The 17,274-nt window shown below is 33.4% G+C and overlaps 1 long non-coding RNA gene and 1 other non-coding gene across 2 annotated transcripts in view; one reads left to right on the plus strand and one right to left on the minus strand.

Annotated features, from left to right (window-relative positions):
• LOC112644505 (uncharacterized) overlaps window positions 1-16,807 on the minus strand; it is a 210,650-nt gene extending 193,843 nt beyond the window's left edge. The window contains exons 1-2 of the long non-coding RNA XR_003126437.3: window positions 16,708-16,807; window positions 6,465-6,573 (exon numbers count right to left, since the gene is read on the minus strand). This is a non-coding gene — a long non-coding RNA (uncharacterized LOC112644505). The remainder of the gene's footprint in view (window positions 1-6,464; window positions 6,574-16,707) is intronic.
• On the plus strand, window positions 2,165-2,272 carry LOC112645719 (U6 spliceosomal RNA). The gene has a single exon (XR_003127212.1). It is a non-coding gene; the product is annotated as a U6 spliceosomal RNA (small nuclear RNA).
• Window positions 16,808-17,274: the final 467 nt, after the last annotated feature.

The following is a 17,274-nucleotide window of genomic DNA, read 5'->3' on the forward strand; positions in this document are numbered from 1 at the left end:
TCTCTTTAAATTTACATAGTAACTTTTTTCATTATGTACCATTACTCATTTTAACTTAATACATTCTACTGATCCTTTTGCTCAGCACTGTTCCTTATTTCTTTCATCTTTTTCTCTTTTAGATTTGCATTTTCCCTTGCTGGATTATAATCTTGAGTACTTTCCTTATCCTCTAATCTAACTACTCACCTAACTCTAAATCTCTGTTTATTTCTTAGGGTAGGTTAGCTATTCATTTGTCCCATATCAAATAAAACAAGTAAATCAGCACAGGCCTTATATTATTTAACATACATGCCCACTTGAGCTCATTTCTAAGCAAAGGTTTTTCTCTACTTGAGAAGAATTTAGTGGATAACTCTACAGTTACCTTTTTTTTTTTTGCTTCATTTCTTTAAAAGCAAAATTATTAAAGATCTCAAATAGCGAAATAAATCATTTTAAAGATTATATTTATTTATTCATGAAAGACACAGAGAGAGAGGCAGAGACATAGACAGAAGGAGAAGCAGGCTCTCCATGGGACGCCCGATGCGAGACTCGATTTCGCTCTACCACTGAGCCACGGAGATGCCTTGGCCAAAGAAATCTTGAGAAAGAACAAGGCTGGAGGCATCATATATCCTGATTTAAAACTATATTACAAAGCTAAAGTAATTAAAACATTATGGTATTGGCATAAAATAAACATATATATCAATGGAACAGAATAGAACCCAGAAATAAACCCAAGCATATATGATCAATTCATTTATGACAAAACGGCCAACAATATACAATGAAGGTAAGGACAGTCTCTTCAGTAAATGGTGCTGGGAAAACTGGACAGCCACATGCAAAATAAACCAACAAACAAAAAAGAAAAGAGAAATAAGAAAGAAAGTGGATCTTACATCATACACAAACACTAACTAAAAATGGATTAGAAACTTGAACATAAGACTTGAAACCATAAAGCTAGCAGAAATCAGGCAGTGAGTTTGTTGGCATCATTTTTGGTGATAATTTTTCAGATCTGACTCCAAAAGCAAAGGCAACAAAAGCAAAAATAAACAAGTGAGACTAATCAGACTAAAAGGTTTCTGCATAGCAAACGTCAACATAATGAAAAGCCAACATTCTGAATAGGAGAAAATGTTTGCAAATCATAGAAACAGTAAGAGTTTAATATTCAAAATATTTAAAGAAGCCATACAACTCATGAGTTTTTAGTTTTAGCAAAAACTATAAAGCAAAAACAAACAAACAAAAACCAAAAACCAAAACAAACAATTCCATTAAGAAATGGGCAGAAGAGCTGAATAGATATTTTTCCAAAGAAGATATACAAATGGCAAACAGGTATGTGAAAAGGTGCTTGACATCACTAATCATCACAGAAATGTAAATCAAAACCACAAAGAGATGTCACTTCACATCTGTCAGAATGGCTATTATCAAAAGACAAGGAAAAAAAAAGGGAAAAAGACAAGAAATAACTAGTGCTATTCCTAGCAAGGAAGTATAGACAAAGAAAAGTTTATGCTCACCTACCATGAAGGGTAAGGGCTGTACATTGGTCCAGACAGAATGGTAAACAATTATAGAGATTTCTTAAAAAGTTAAAATAGAACTATAATATGATTCAGCAATTTCACTTCTAGATATTTATCCAAAGAAACAAAAACACTAACTCAGATATATGCACTCTCATTTTCTATGCAGCATTTTTAACAATAGCCAAGACATAGAAGCAAGTGTCTAATGAAGCATGAGTGGATAAAGATAATGTGGTATGTAAATCCAATGGAATCTTATTCAGCCATAAAAAAAAGAAAATCTTGCCATTTATGACAACAGGGATGGACCTTGAAGGCATTAGACTAAATGAAGTAAGTCAGAAGAGAAAGACAAATTCCATATGATTTCACTTACAGGTAAAGTGCATGTAAAATCTGAAAACAAATAAATAAAACTACCAAACTCATAGATACAGAGAATAGACTGGTGATTGTCAGAAGCAGGGGGTAGGGGGTGAGCTAGATGCATGAAGGTAATCAAAAGGTACAAACTGCCAGGATAAAATAAATGTCATGGGGATGACATGTACAGTATGATGACTGTAGTTAATAATACTATATTATAAATTTGAGAGTTGTTAAGAGAGCAGATCTTAAATGTTCTTGCGCTTGCTTTGGCAGCACATATACAAAAATTGGAATGATACTGAGATTAGCATGGGTGGCCCCTGTGCAAGGATGACACGCAAATGTTCTCATCACAAGAAAAATAACTAGTATGATGAGAAATGTTAACTTAGACTTACTATGATGAGCATTTCACAATATATATAAATACTGAAGTATGTTGTATACCTGAAATTAATGTAATGTTGTATTTTAATTGTATTTCAATAAAAATTCAACTATAGAAGATACTATATGGTTCTATTTCGTTGACTAATTTAAAATACACAGAAACGTTCTAGGGACATAGAAAACTTACATTAATAGATTTGTTAATGAATTGCATTGAATCAAATTCTAGATAATGTGTCTTTAAAAGCATGCAAATTTGAGTTCAGCCAATAGTATTTAAATTTCGTTTGAACTTTTTCTTAAATGAAAGCCTTCATGAAAAATAAATAGGTAAGAGATAAAGGTGAAATTGTTCTGATTGAAGCAGAGGATTCACACCATGACTGCACACTGCGACCACGTCCCAACCGAAATACCACCACAAGAATCACTGGAGAAGCTCTATGAATTCCCTGAGGTTTATCAGAAAATTTAAACATGAGGCTAGTCATATTATATGCCTGAATAATTCTTTGTAAGTGAAGGTCTTTGTGGCTTCTAAGTTAACCAAAGTTTTAATGGCTCTTCTCTTTGGACTTTTATAAAGGAAAAATATGAATAACTCAATCTTTAGATTCTAAAATCAAAAGCCATATGACGACAGCCCAAAAAGATTTTTCAAGATCTGATGAAAAACGCACTCAACGTGATGACTCAAAATGAATCAAAATCAAAACAACAAATATTCTCTTCTCATCCAGACTTTTTAGGAGTCACATAAAAAGCCAGCTATATGCCCAAAGATAAAAATCACCTTTGATTACAGTTTGGCATCATCACATGTTCCCTAATAATCTCTGCTCACTGACTCCATCACTAGGAACGTTTGTGTTCTAATCCTATGTGGATATTCATTTTCTTCAGAAGCCAAGTTATGTGTGTCTGCATCAGACACACCCATAGATCACACTAAATTTCCATGAAGCAATTCTGTCTGCATTTACTCAGAATGTGACCTGAACAAAAAAATATTCAGGACTTGACTACAAATAGATTTTTTCATTAGTTAAAAAATTGATTCCTTTCCTGACAGCTAAAATGCCTTTTGGAGATTCTGAATATTTATCTTAAAAAGTCACCTAACCCCTAAAATAGTAGATTTGCTTTTTATAAATCATAGATGAAAGAATGGTCTAAATCTAAACATAATTATTTGTAAAACAAAGTCCTGTAGAGCTTATTTAAATCCAAACTCTAAAATACTGACTTTTACTTTCAATAATATATAATAACCATTCTAAATAATACTTTTCTAAATAATAATTTTCTCTATTGGTATATCCACATTGTGATTTTAGTACCAGTAGGAAGAATTTTACATAACTGTCAAATCTCTCAGTCAACTAGATTTAGTAATTTACTTTCTCAGTTGTTTGAATAGCCTTTATAATGAGGCACATAAAATTTGTAAGTAGAGCTAAAATAGATTGTGAAAAACCTTCGATTATTTCTTAATAGATAATGTAAAATTTATGAAATACTAAGAGGTACTTTGATATTACATCTTCAAAATTCATTTTAAAGTCCTCTTACTGTTTGTATGGATTTACATTTGGTTTAAACGTACATGTGTCTCTAGGGGGAAAACAGTATGTCCAGAGGAATATATGACAATATGTGACACAGCATTTTGAACATTATTTTGACATCTCTAATAAAAATCAGGACATACTTCAAAGTATACATCAAGAACTATTACTTATAAACCCAGAGCAAACGAAATGGAAAATAATATTCTCAGCAATTTAATTTGGATTACATTTATCCATGTTTACTTGCTTCTGTACACTTAGACGCACTAATGCTAAAAAAATTAAAGTTGGCAAGAGGAGCTACACTAAAAACTTTTCCTAAGACATTAATTCCCTCTTATTTTTTGGAATGCATAATCTGTAAATTTTACTGACACTGTAAATCAATCAAAAGTGCTTAGAATACCAATGAGTGTATGCTTCATAGTTAAGTGTACGATAATGGAAAAGATGAAAAACATTACTGCACCACTGGTATTGGTGGTAACGCTTATCTAATTACACAGCTCATCAGCTCCTACCGAATAAAAGGGCAACAGCCAGGTGAAGCATCTTGATTTGCCATGTAGTCTTTAACAGGAATGTTCAAAGATATTTTATTAAAATTGAAAGAGATAAGCATCAAAGATCACTTATTAAACCTCCCAGAAAAATGTACTCTTTCAGGCTTGTTTTTGGAGCAGTAACTTCAGCCATCAAATATGAATACTTTTTTATGACAGACTGCTACTATTCAAGGGTAAACTTCAGCTATAATCTTCTTTGACATTTGCAATAATGCTGAGTCTTTCCCGTATGGCATAGTTTTTAATAAACCCAACTCTTAAACAATTGTATAATCAGTGGCACACCCAAAAGGATACAGGTCCTCTTCACAGAGAGAACAACTAAAAAAGCTTTCATAATAAAAATAAAACAAAACATCTCTCCTTTATCAGTAACTGCCATTTATCAAGATCTAGGAACAATAAGGCTATATCCTCACAACGAATAGTCAGCTACAGATTTAATTAAGCATAATTTTATGCTGTTCTGGAGTAAAATACCAATTTTTTTTCATTAGAGTTAATTTTGGATAGAAGTCAACTATAAAATATGCCCTGTTGTGGTTCCACTTGTTCTCTGGCTTTGCTCATGTAGTTACTAGCTGGTCCTTCTCTTGTCCCATGGTTCCTCACCCTCCCATGGTCTCCACCCTCTGGAAGGAATACCAGCCTCTGCAGATGTTCAGTATATGTATTTTAAAATACAATACAATATCTCAAACAAACATATCCACCTCAGTAGCTATTTGAGTTTGCACTTTCTACCAAATTATTGTAACTATGGAAGCATCATGTAGTATTACCGTCTTCATTTCACATGATGCCATGTACCTTCTATAAAATGCTACTTTCTCTGTTCCTTAGTAGCAGGATAGATTTGTGGAACACTTTGGGTAAGCAGAACAATGGAGAAAAAGAAAATAAAACTGTTCTGACTACCACATGCCAGACTGTTTGACCATATAAATATTATACTTTGATCTAAAGACTGTTGACCATATAAATATTATACTTTGATCTAATTCTTAACTCCTCAACGTAGATATTTTTATTCTTAAATTAAAATTAAAGACTTCAGGAGGCCAAGATACATGCCCAGGTCATACACTAGTTATTGACAAAACCAAATGTGAATAATCTCTGGGCCTCCATCTATTTTATATTACAGATTCTATGCTCCACGGAACCTAAAAAGAGTTTCCTTTCATTACCAGCAAGATCTTTGCTCTGTGGTTATTCTCTGCTTTGTATTACACATTTTTTCCCTATACCCTTCTCCTGCTTTACCTTGTAGAAGTAGTTGAGGTACAAACAATTGCTTGTGGTTCCATTGGAATTTTCTTGTTTGACTATTTTATTACAGCTGTATCAACAGAAAAGATTTAGTATTGTCTATGCCAAGGCAAGAATATTTACAATTGGTGATTCTCAAGTCATATTGTTGTAATAACGTTTAATGTTATCTTTAGGAACTCAAAGTTAGGAATAGAAGACATGTTTGTTCATTTTACAAATGGGCAGCCTTGTATGCATGTTAACACACAAGTGTAATGGAGATCACTGATCAGAATCCTTACAGATTAAAAACAATTTGAAGTTTGAAGTGAACTCAATAAACTAAAAAGAGAAATAGACTTAAATTCAATAAAAGATGTCTACTCTCTGGCTTTTATTCTACACAGTACTGGAAGTTCTATCCATTCAATAATGCAAAAAAAAGGAAATAAAAATCAGACAACTTGGAAAGCAAGAAATAAAACAGACTGTACAGGCTGGTGATATCATTATTTACATAAAAGATCCCAAGAACACACAAAATGCCTTCTAGAACAAATAAATGTGTTTGGCAAGATTTTAGGATACAAGATAAGCACACAAAAATCAATTCTATTTCTATATAGTAGTAATAAAGTAGAGGACACTAAAATTTTAAATGCAATACCATTTATAATCATTCAAAAATTTTAATGCTTAAGTGTAAATTTAACAAAACTGTAGGATGTATATGCTTAAAACTAAAATCGATGAAATAAAATCAAAGAAGCTTATACCTTTTGATCATCTTCATCCATTTCACCCATCAATAAAAGAAGGATGACCTTTCAATAAATGGTGCTGGACAAGCAGAAACAAAACCTTTATCCAAATGTCACACCAAGTCTAAAAAGAAAAAAAGATAAATGGCTTTCATCAAATTCAAAATATTTGATCTGTGAAAGACCCTGTTAAGATTATAAAAAGCTTAGTTACAGAGTAGGACAAAATATTTACAAACCACATAAATAACACAACTAGCATCTACAATATACAAAGAGCCCTCAAAATCCAGCAGGTAAAATAAAAATAATTCAAATAGAAAATGGACAAAAAAATTAAACAGATATTTCACCAAAAAAGATACAAAGTGAATAAATACATTAAAAGATGTTTAGTATCATTCCTCATTAGGAAAATGTAAATTAAAACCACAAAGATATATCACTATACACTTAGAAAATGACTATAATTTTATATAGTGATAACACCAAATGCTGACAAATATGTGGAGAAACTGAATTACTGTACATTGTTGTTGGAAATGTAAAACAGTATGGCTACTCAGAAAACCAGTTTGACAGGTTGTTTAAAAAAGTTTTTAAGAAATAAATATGGAACTACTAATCAAGCTAACAATTGTACTTCTGGTTATTTATCTTAGAAAAATGAAAATATAGGTTCACACAAAAACCTGCACGTGAATGTTCCTAGAAACTTAATATGTAATACCCAACAAGTAGAAATTGTCCAAATATCCCTTCAACAAACTAATGATTTTGCTATGGTACGTGAAACATGGAATACTACTCAGCTATACAAAGAACTTTTCTTAATTCCAAGAGTTAACATACAATGTTATAGTAATTTCAGGTGTACAATATACTGACTCAACAATTCCATACATTACTCAGTGCTCAAGATAAGTGTATTCCTTAATCCCCATCACCTACTTCCTCACACATCCCCCACTTACCTCACCTCTGCTAACAATTTCATTTATTCTCTACAGTTAAAGAATCTGTTTTTTTTTAAAGAGTCTGTTTTTTGTTTCATATATTTTTTCCATTTTTTTCTTAAATTCCACATATGAGTGAAATCATATGGTATTTATCTTTCTGTCTGATTTCTTTCACTCTATAGAATATATATATACTCTAGTATATATACTCAACACTATACTCTCTAAATCCATTCATGTTGTTGCAAATGACAAGATTTCATTCTTTTTTTTAAATGGCTGAGTAACATTCCACTGTACATATATATCACATCTTCTTTACTCATTCATCTATTGATGGACACTTGGGCTCCTTGCATAATTTGGCTATTGTAAATAATGCTGCAATAACCATAGGGGTGCATTTTTTTTTTGCTTTAGTGTTTTCATATTCTTTGGGTAAATGCCCAGTAGTGGAATTACTGGATCATATGGTAGGTCTATTTTTAATTCTTTGAGGAAACTTCATACTTTTTTCCACAGTGGCTGCACCAGTTTCCATTCCTACCAATAGTGCATGAAGGTTCCTTTCTCTCCACACCCTCATCAACACTTGTTTCTTTTGTTTGGGATTTTAGCCATTCTAACAGGTGTGAGGTGATATCTCATTGTGTTTTGATTTTCAGAAAAAGAACTTTTTACACAAGAGCCTGGATGAATATTCAGAGAACTTAATGAATAGGAAAAGACGATTTCAAAAAAGTGACATCCGTGAGATGACAAAATTGTAGAGATTCGTGGGTACAGGAACTAGAGAAGTGAGTGTGGCTATTGAAGGACAACATAAGGAACCCTTTTGCTGCCATTTTTTGCATCTTGATTGTATTAATGTCAATATCTTGGTTATGATACAGTACTATAGTTTTGTAGTATGTGACAATTGGAAAACACAGTAAAAAGTACACGGGATCTCTCTCTGCCTCTCTCTCCCTCTCTCTCTCTTTCTCTCTTTTAAGATTTCTTTATTTGAGAGAAATAGAGAGCAGGGGGAAGGGCAGTGAGAGAGGGAGACAAGCAGACTCTCCACGAGCAGGAAGCCTGACATGGGGCTTCATCCCAGGACTCTGAGATTATGACTGAGCCAAAGTCAAGAGTTAGATGCTGAGCCACCCAGGTGCCCCCTGTTGAATCTCTTCTTGCAACTGCATACAAATCTATAATTATCTCAAAACAAATGGTTAAATTAAAAATATTTGAAGACTGAAGTAAAGTTAATAAACTACACAGAGAAACAATTAAATAAAATAAAGTATAAATTAGTCCTTGAAAAATAACAATAAGCAATTGGACCAGAAACAAAACTATTTTTGCATTAATTTATTAAAAGCATTTAAAGAAGTATCATTCATTCCTGTATTTGTTCAATACTTCACTCATTCATTCAACTGAATATTTTCAAAACTTAACTAAGAACTTTGAAGACATTGTCTTTCTCAAAACACTTAAAATTGTGAACAGCATTGATTTTATGATTTTTCATGGACCTTCAACATTGACTTAAAATGTTTCTATAATATTACCTTATTGTATTGTATTTCATAAAAACATGAAATTTTATTGTAGTTCATACAAACATAAAACTAAGGATTAGGTTCTCTTGCTTAGTTCTCATTTAGCAATAAAGTAAGTGCTGAAATCTGTGGCATTGCCTGGATATAATCAGCTCATCCTAATGATCCAGAATATGCCTAATGTATATATGAAAATACAAAATATTCAAATATTAAAACACAAACCTAACATTTTAGGGGTAATATGTAGGCTCTTCAGGGTCCATAGGCTTTGTGTGGAAAAGACTTTAGGAGTTTATATGCAAATGAATAAAAACTAAAAACTAATAGGGTAATAACCAAAACCAAAATTACTTGATTTCATAGTTTAAAGAGGATTACATAATGGTGCACATACACATATACTATATTACATACATTAAGTGCATAATATGTATTATAATTATTATATACAATATTTTTTTTCTAACCTGGTCCATAAAAAAGTGTTTGTGACAGCAAATGATGTGGGAAATATCTGACCCAAAAGTAAACTAAAAATAGAATTTAAAACTGAAAAATAAATGTAAAAGAGAAAGGCTTAATTGCACTAAGCTACTTGGGTTGAAAACAAAAGATACCTAGCAGTGACTCAGTAAGTTTCTAAGGGCAGATTCTATACTTAAATAGAAGCATGAGGAGTTTAAATTTCAGGAAGAATTAATGCAAGAATGAGGATTATGACCTGTTACTGTAAGATTTTCTAGGTATATTTTTAAACCTTTACAAATTTCTCACTTTAACAAAGGGTGTAAGAGAGTGATTATTTCAGTTAAATATGCAGTAATTTAGTGTAATTTTGTATTTCCATGCATGTTAATTCTTAGGATAGTACAAAATATAAACTTCAGTACTTCCCAAAGTAGAATAAAAAGAGTTTTGGCGTTGTGATTTTGAAGAAATCTAAGTTTAGTCAGATAGCTCTACTAATTTATATTTAGAAACATTATGCGTAAATAATCTATTCAGAAAGATTTTATGATGTAATTAATTTGAAGAGGGATCCCTGGGTGGCGCAGCGGTTTGGCGCCTGCTTTTGGCCCAGGGCACGATCCTGGAGACCCGAGATCGAATCCCACGTCGGGCTCCCAGTGCATGGCGCCTGCTTCTCCCTCTGCCTGTGTCTCTGCCTCTTTCTCTCTCTCTGTGTGACTATCATAAATAAATAAAATTAAAAAAAATTTTTTTTTAATTTGAAGATATTTAGCAAGATACAAAACAAAAATGTCAGTGACTGAGGCACTTGCATTCTAGTAAATAATTGTTTAGAAACAAAAGCATATCAAAATCTTTCCACTTCTTGTTTCATTTTGAATATTAGAATAAGAATTGGTGAAAGGGAAAATAAGGGAAGGGAGAAGAAATGTGTGGGAAATATCAGAAAGGGAGACAGAACGTAAAGACTGCTAACTCTGGGAAACGAACTAGGGGTGGTAGAAGGGGAGGAGGGCGGGGGGTGGGAGTGAAGGGGTGACGGGCACTGGGTGTTATTCTGTATGTTAGTAAATTGAACACCAATAAAATATAAAAAAAAATTAAAATAAAATAAAAAAAATAAATAAATTTAAAAAAAAAAAGAATTGGACATTTAGGTTAAGAAGAAAGGCATGTGACATCAATTCTTGCAGAAACCATCATAAAACTTCTGTTGGGTAAAGAGCTTGAATAAAAAATTCAGATGCTAAAAAACTACCTATTATCATTTTTATAGGACTCGATTTCTCTTGGACTATTCTGATGAAATATTTGTGTATTTCTTCCCAAGTTAGCTTTATAAATTTCTTTCAAGTCTTTGTAGAAATTCAACAATCTCAAGAGATATTTACCTAAAAGGGAATCTTGGTGTTTGATAATAACAAAATCATAGTGTGAATTCTAAACGTAAATCTAAATATGTTTTTCAAATCAAAGGACAAGTAATATGGCAATAGATACATTTGAGCAAAATATCATGAACATAACTAGTATTAGTAATCAAACTAGTCCACCTTTCTAATGGACTTGGCTTTTTTCCTTACTTAAATGTGTTGATGTTCTTAATTAAGCAACCACATGGATCTGGCCCATTACTTAAAGCAAGACAGAGCACACTGGGAACTATTAGGGCCATTCACAGCCTACTTAACTTGGCTGGGGCAAGCAAGAGTAAAGGAAGAGGGTAGACACCGCTACGGATACAACATAAGGAACCAAAGTCCAGTCTGATAGCCTTGGTGACCAGGAATGAAGTAACAGGTTTTGGTTTTGGCAAGTGAGCAAGATAAGAGGTCGCAGCTGTTCTGAAGAGGTTAAGAGGTATATACCATGGGGAATTTAGTTGAGACAGCAGATTACATCTCCTAAATCCAAGCAGGATGTAAAATGTTGACATCAGGAAGTCTAGCAAAAGGTAATGAGAACTTAGTCACTTAGCTGAGGCTCTGGAGCAGAGTAGTAACATCATCTGACACACATTTTAATAGGAAACTCTAGATGCTGGCAAGGCCAGCTAGGAGGCTACTATAATCACCCAGATAACAGATGATGCTAGCTTGTCAGTGTGGCAACAATGGACGTGTGAGAAGTGGGTTTAATTCTATATATTTTTTACAGTAAGGCTCACAGAATTTGCTGATAAACTGCAGGAGAAATACAGAAGAAAGAAAGGCAGTATAGATATCCCTTGGGTGCCTAAGCAACTTGGGAAACCATTATGATTGACTAATGGACTAACGGGAGCCTATATATATCATCACTTTAAAAACTTAAGGTATTTTGAAAGTTAAACAGCATGCTATTAATAATTATTGTAAGAAAGGCAAAAGTGGGATATCTGGATACAATGAGTTGGAAGACTGTAGAAGGAGCTGAACTGCAGGTGAGGAGTATTGAATATTAGGAACTAAGTTCTGGATATATTAAGGTTAATAGGCCTATGAGATATCTTAAGGTGTAATTGCATATAGGTCAATGGACATATGTTTCTGGGCTCAAAAGAGAGTTCTGGATGGGAGATAAAAATGTGGGGGTCATCAGTACATGGATATGATTTAATGTCTTGAGAATGGATAAGAGAAGAAAGGAATGTGTATAACTAAATAAGAGAAGAGACCACTGGACTGAGTCTTGAGCCACTGATATTTAGAAGACAGAAGCACAGAGGCAAGCCAAGAAAAAAAAATGCAGGAAGAACTTTGACCCATTTCAGGATAAATTTCTGCCTTATGTAAGTTTAACTCAGAAGAATATATCTCTAACTTGTTTTTAAAAGTTAACACCTGAGGTTTTTTTAATACTAAAATATTGGTTGCCTTTTCAAATATATAAGAAAATCACGAACCTTAAACCACTTTTTGAAATCTAATTCTATTTATTCACAAATTCTATTTATTCACACAGCTAAAGATATTCCTACCTTCCATTAAACAGTATTACAATACTCATAAACTTTCTGCTAATGCCTTACAAATGGATTTTTAAATAGAATACATCACAGCCTGCATGCTGATTCAACTCAAGCTAAATATTATAATCACTAATAGAAGGCTGCCAAACCCAAGTTCCCAGGAGGTGGTAAGAAACAAAATAAACCTTTGTAAAATTATTTGTATAAAATTCACCAGGACAATGTCGAGACGGATCACTAGCCCGAGTATGGACAATATCATCATCCATCAGGCAACTTCTTAGTAAAGCAAAAATGGAAATATTTTGGCACAAAATCAAAGACTATATTTTGAAATAAAAAAGATCAACAGAAGAACAATAAAGCCTTTACATTTTAAATTCCAAACTTAAACTCTCTCTCAAAAGAAATTTCTTTGTTTCTTTAACTTTTCCTTTTTTACAATTAAGAATAAGTATTATTCTCAGTAAAAATCTATCAGCTTTTTATCACTTTGTCCTGTGATAAAAAGCATTTCACAACAGACAAGGGAAAAACTAAACTGAAAGTGTTTAAAGCTTAGTTTTGAAGGAATTGGGAGAGACTCATTTTTCCTAAAGTCACTAGTGTCCAAATGTTTTTATAAAATGCATAAATTAAAAATTTTTTATAACACTACCTTTAAACTTGAGAATATTTTTTAACTAATCTGAGAATAATCAAAAGAGAAAAGTTTTTCAATCTAAACCAAACTGCATATCTAAAGTCAAATTGCTTACAGACATTTTTTAAAACATTTTATTTATTTATTTATTTATTTATTTATTTATTTATTTATGACAGACACAGAGAGAGAAGCAGAGGCATAGGCAGAGGAAGAAGCAGGCTCCCTGTGGGGAGTCTGATGCAGAACTTGATCCCAGGACCCCAGGATCACAACCAGAGCCAAAGGCAAATGCCCAACCACTGAGCCACCCAGTTGCCGCACTTAAAAGACATTTTGTGTTAAATATTTAAAAAGACACTACTTACAAAATAAAGAACAAACTTGTCATCTTCTAACTCAAAGTGACAACTATTACTAGTATTTCCACCTTTATCAATAAAGCCCTCTGCTGCAGTTCTCTGCTTTAAAATATTCAACCTTTTCTCATCACCCTTTAGATAGTTTTTTTTTTTTTTTTTTTAATTTTTTTTCACAGCCCAACTCTGGTTAGGGAAGAAACTCTACTTAAGGAAAGCCTGGGTGGCTCAGCGGTTGAGTGTCCGCCTTTGGCTCACAGCGTGACCCTGGAGTCCCGGGATCGAGTCCCACATCAGGCTCCCTGCATGGAGCCTGCTTCTCCCTCTGCCTGTGTCTCTGCCTCTCTGTCTCTCATGAATAAACAAATAAAATATTTTTTTTAAAAAACTGCTCTAAAAGAAAAAATGAAAAGAAACTCTACTTAAAATAGTCTGTTCTCTTCTCAAGAATCCTAAAAAAACATGTCATTTAGGTCAATAGGGACAAGCTCATCAAAGTTTATTTTTTAATCTCATTAGCAGTGAACAAAGCATACAAAAGCTACACCCACCTGGAGCTTGTATTCTGTTTGGGGAGACAAGAAACACATCAGTAAATTATAGCAGACTATAGTTATAGTTATGGACTATAGTCCAACTATAGTACTAATTTCCAAAAGAAAAATAAAGATTAAGGGCTACCGAGTATAGGGAAGGGGGAGCAATTTTAAACAGGGTGGTCATGAAAGGGCTCTCAGAGGGGCTGATGTTTTAGCTAAGATCTGAAAAAAGGTGAGAGAGGAGCTGTGAGGATCCTTAGGGGAGGAGATTCCAGGTAAGTGAAATAGCTAACCCAAGACCCAGAATTTTGAGGAACAGTGAGGAGACCAGCATGGCTTCAGCAGAGGGAGTAAGGAAACAAGGATGAGATGAGAAATTAATGCGGGGACAGGGCAGGGGGGAGTTAGGGAGGGTGGTAGTTGTGCAGAACTAGCCAAACTTCGTGGGAACTTTTAAGAACTTTGGATTTTACTCTGAGTGAGATGGGCAGACAATTGAAGATTCTGAGCAAAAACAACAGAATCTGGTTTACTTCTGACCACTATGTTGAGTCCGATCTATATGACTTAAGGATGGAATCCAGGAGAACAGTAATCTAGGAGAGGCAGGATGGTAGGGGCTTAGAATATAGTGAGAGCAATAAAGGTGGTGAGAAGTGGCACAATTTTAAATCTATCCTGAGTAGAGCCAACTAGGATTTAACAATAACAGGTCCATGATGTAGTTGTGACCAAAGGAGAGGAAGGATAGAACTATTAACTGAGATAGGGATATTTGTGGGTGAAACGGATTTGGGAATAAGATCTGGTTCAGTTATGGACATATTAAATTTGAGATTTCTATTAAATATTCAAATTGAGGCATTGAAGGAATCTGAAGTTTAGGTTACAGAGATCATTAAGACTGCGAGGTGTCAGATCTGAAATCATGAAACTCCTAAAAGAGAACACAGGCAGTAATCTCTTAGACATCAATATTAACATTTTCCTAGATATGTCTCCTCCGGCAAGAGAAACAAAAACAAATTGGGAATACACCAAAATAAAAAGGGTTTTCACAGCAAAGGAAACCATCAACAAAACAAAAAGACAATCTACTGAATGAGAGAAGATATTTGCAAACCATATTTATAATAAGGAGTCAGTACCCAAAATATATAAAGATCTTACACAACTCAACACCAAAAAAGCCTAAATAATCTGATTAAGGATGGGCAGAGAATCCAAACAGACATTTTTCCAAAAACACACAGACGAAAAACAGACACATGGAAAGGTATTTAACATCACTCATCATCAGGAAAATGCAAATCAAAACTACAATGAGATATCACCTCACCCCTGTCAGAATGGCTAGTATCAAAAAGACAAGAAATAACAAATGTTGGAGAGGATGCAGAGAAAAGGGAACTCTTGTGCACTGTTGGTGGGAATGTAAATTAGCATAGCCACTGTGGAAAATAGTATGAAGTTTGATCAAAAAATAAAAAAATAGGAATACCGTATCATCCAGTAACTTCACTACTGTTTATCCACAGAAAATGAAAACACTAATTTGAAAAAAGTATGTGCATGCCTATATTTACTACAACATTATTTATAGTAGTCAAGATATAGAAGCAGCCTAAGTTTCCATCAATAGATGAATGAATAAAGATGTGGTATATATGTACAGTGGAATATTACTCAGCCATAAAGAAAGAAGTTCTTGTCGTTTATGACAAACATAGATGTACCTAGGGGGTTATGTACTAAATGAAGTAAGTCAGAGAAAGATAATTACCATATGATTTCACCCATATGTGGAGTCATAAATTTTTAAAAACCCTCAAATGAGCAAACAAAGCCAGAAAGACTCATAAATACAGAGACCAAACTGGTCATTACCAGAGGGGGAGGAAATGGAGGATGAGCAAAATTGGTAAAGGGGATAGAGGTACAAAATTCCAATTATAAAATAAATAAGTCATGGAGATAAAAAGTACAGCATGGGGAATATAGTCAATAATATTTTAATAACATTGTATGGCAACAGACACTGTAGTAAGTAAGCCCTTTTTAATGTATAAAATTGTTGAATCACTATGTTGTACACCTGAAAGTAATATAACATCGCATGTCAACTACAGTAATAATTTTTCTTTAAAAAAAAGACAATGAGGGAATACAGAAGAGAACTGAGCTAAATCTTGAGGGTCTCTGATATTAAGAGGTCTCTGGGAAACAAAGGAAACATTTCTAGAATTTCTATTTTGTTCTTTCTCAAATGAGTCTATTCTTTTTCATAGTTTGCTATTGTTCTCTTTATGTTTTGATTCCTTATTCTGGTACTTAGTCATTCTAAACATACATTTTTATATTATCTCACACCTCATTTTCCTAATATCAAAAATTTTTCATTTTCCTAATATCAAAAATAGCCCAGGATTTTTATTTCCCTCAGGTGAGGCTCCCAAGACCAGACAGACACATAGAAGTTTCCTATGAAAATGTTTTATTTTTAAGTTTTATCTGTTAAGGTAAAACCTTTGGAGAAGAGGCTTTTCTCCCCAGTTTTACTGAGCCATGATTGACATAAGTTGTATATATTTAAGGCGAACAACTTAAAGTTCTGGTATGCATATACACTGTGAAATGATTACCATAATCAGTGTAATTAACATATTCATATACCCATCTCCTCACAGTTACGCTTCCCCCTACCCCCACCCTCACAATGAGAACCCTCTTACCAAATTTCAAGTCTACAACATATTACTATTCATTGTAGCTACTATGCTGTACCTTAGGTCTCCAGAACTTACTCATCCTAACTAAAAGTTTGTACCCTTTGACCAACATCTCTCCAATTCCCAATTCCTCCACCCCCAGCCCATGGTAACCAGAATTCTTTTTTTCTTTTCTTTCTTTTTTTTTTTTTCTTTGTAACCAGAATTCTACTCTGGTTCTAGAAGTCTTACTTTTTATTAGATTCTACATGTAAGTGAGATCATATGGTATATATCTTTCTTGTCTAGCTTATTTCGCTTGATGTATTTCCTTTAAGTTCATCTATGTTCTTGCAAATGGCAAAATATCCTTCTTTTAAAGGCTGAATGGTATTTCATTATATATGCATACAATATATACATATTATACACACATACACCACATTTTCTTTATCCATTAACTCATCATCAGACACTTAGGTTGTTTCTGAATCTTGGCTAATATTAATAATGTTGCAGTGAACTTAGAGATAGTGATTTTATCTTTGGATATACACCCAGAAGTCGGCTTGCTAGATCATATGGTAGTTTTACTTTCTTGAGGAAGCTCCATACTGTTTCCATAATGCCTGTAATAATTTAC

The sequence above is a fragment of the Canis lupus genome, chromosome 1 (assembly GCF_003254725.2).
Source record: "Canis lupus dingo isolate Sandy chromosome 1, ASM325472v2, whole genome shotgun sequence".
In the NCBI taxonomy this organism is placed as follows: Eukaryota; Metazoa; Chordata; class Mammalia; order Carnivora; family Canidae; genus Canis; species Canis lupus.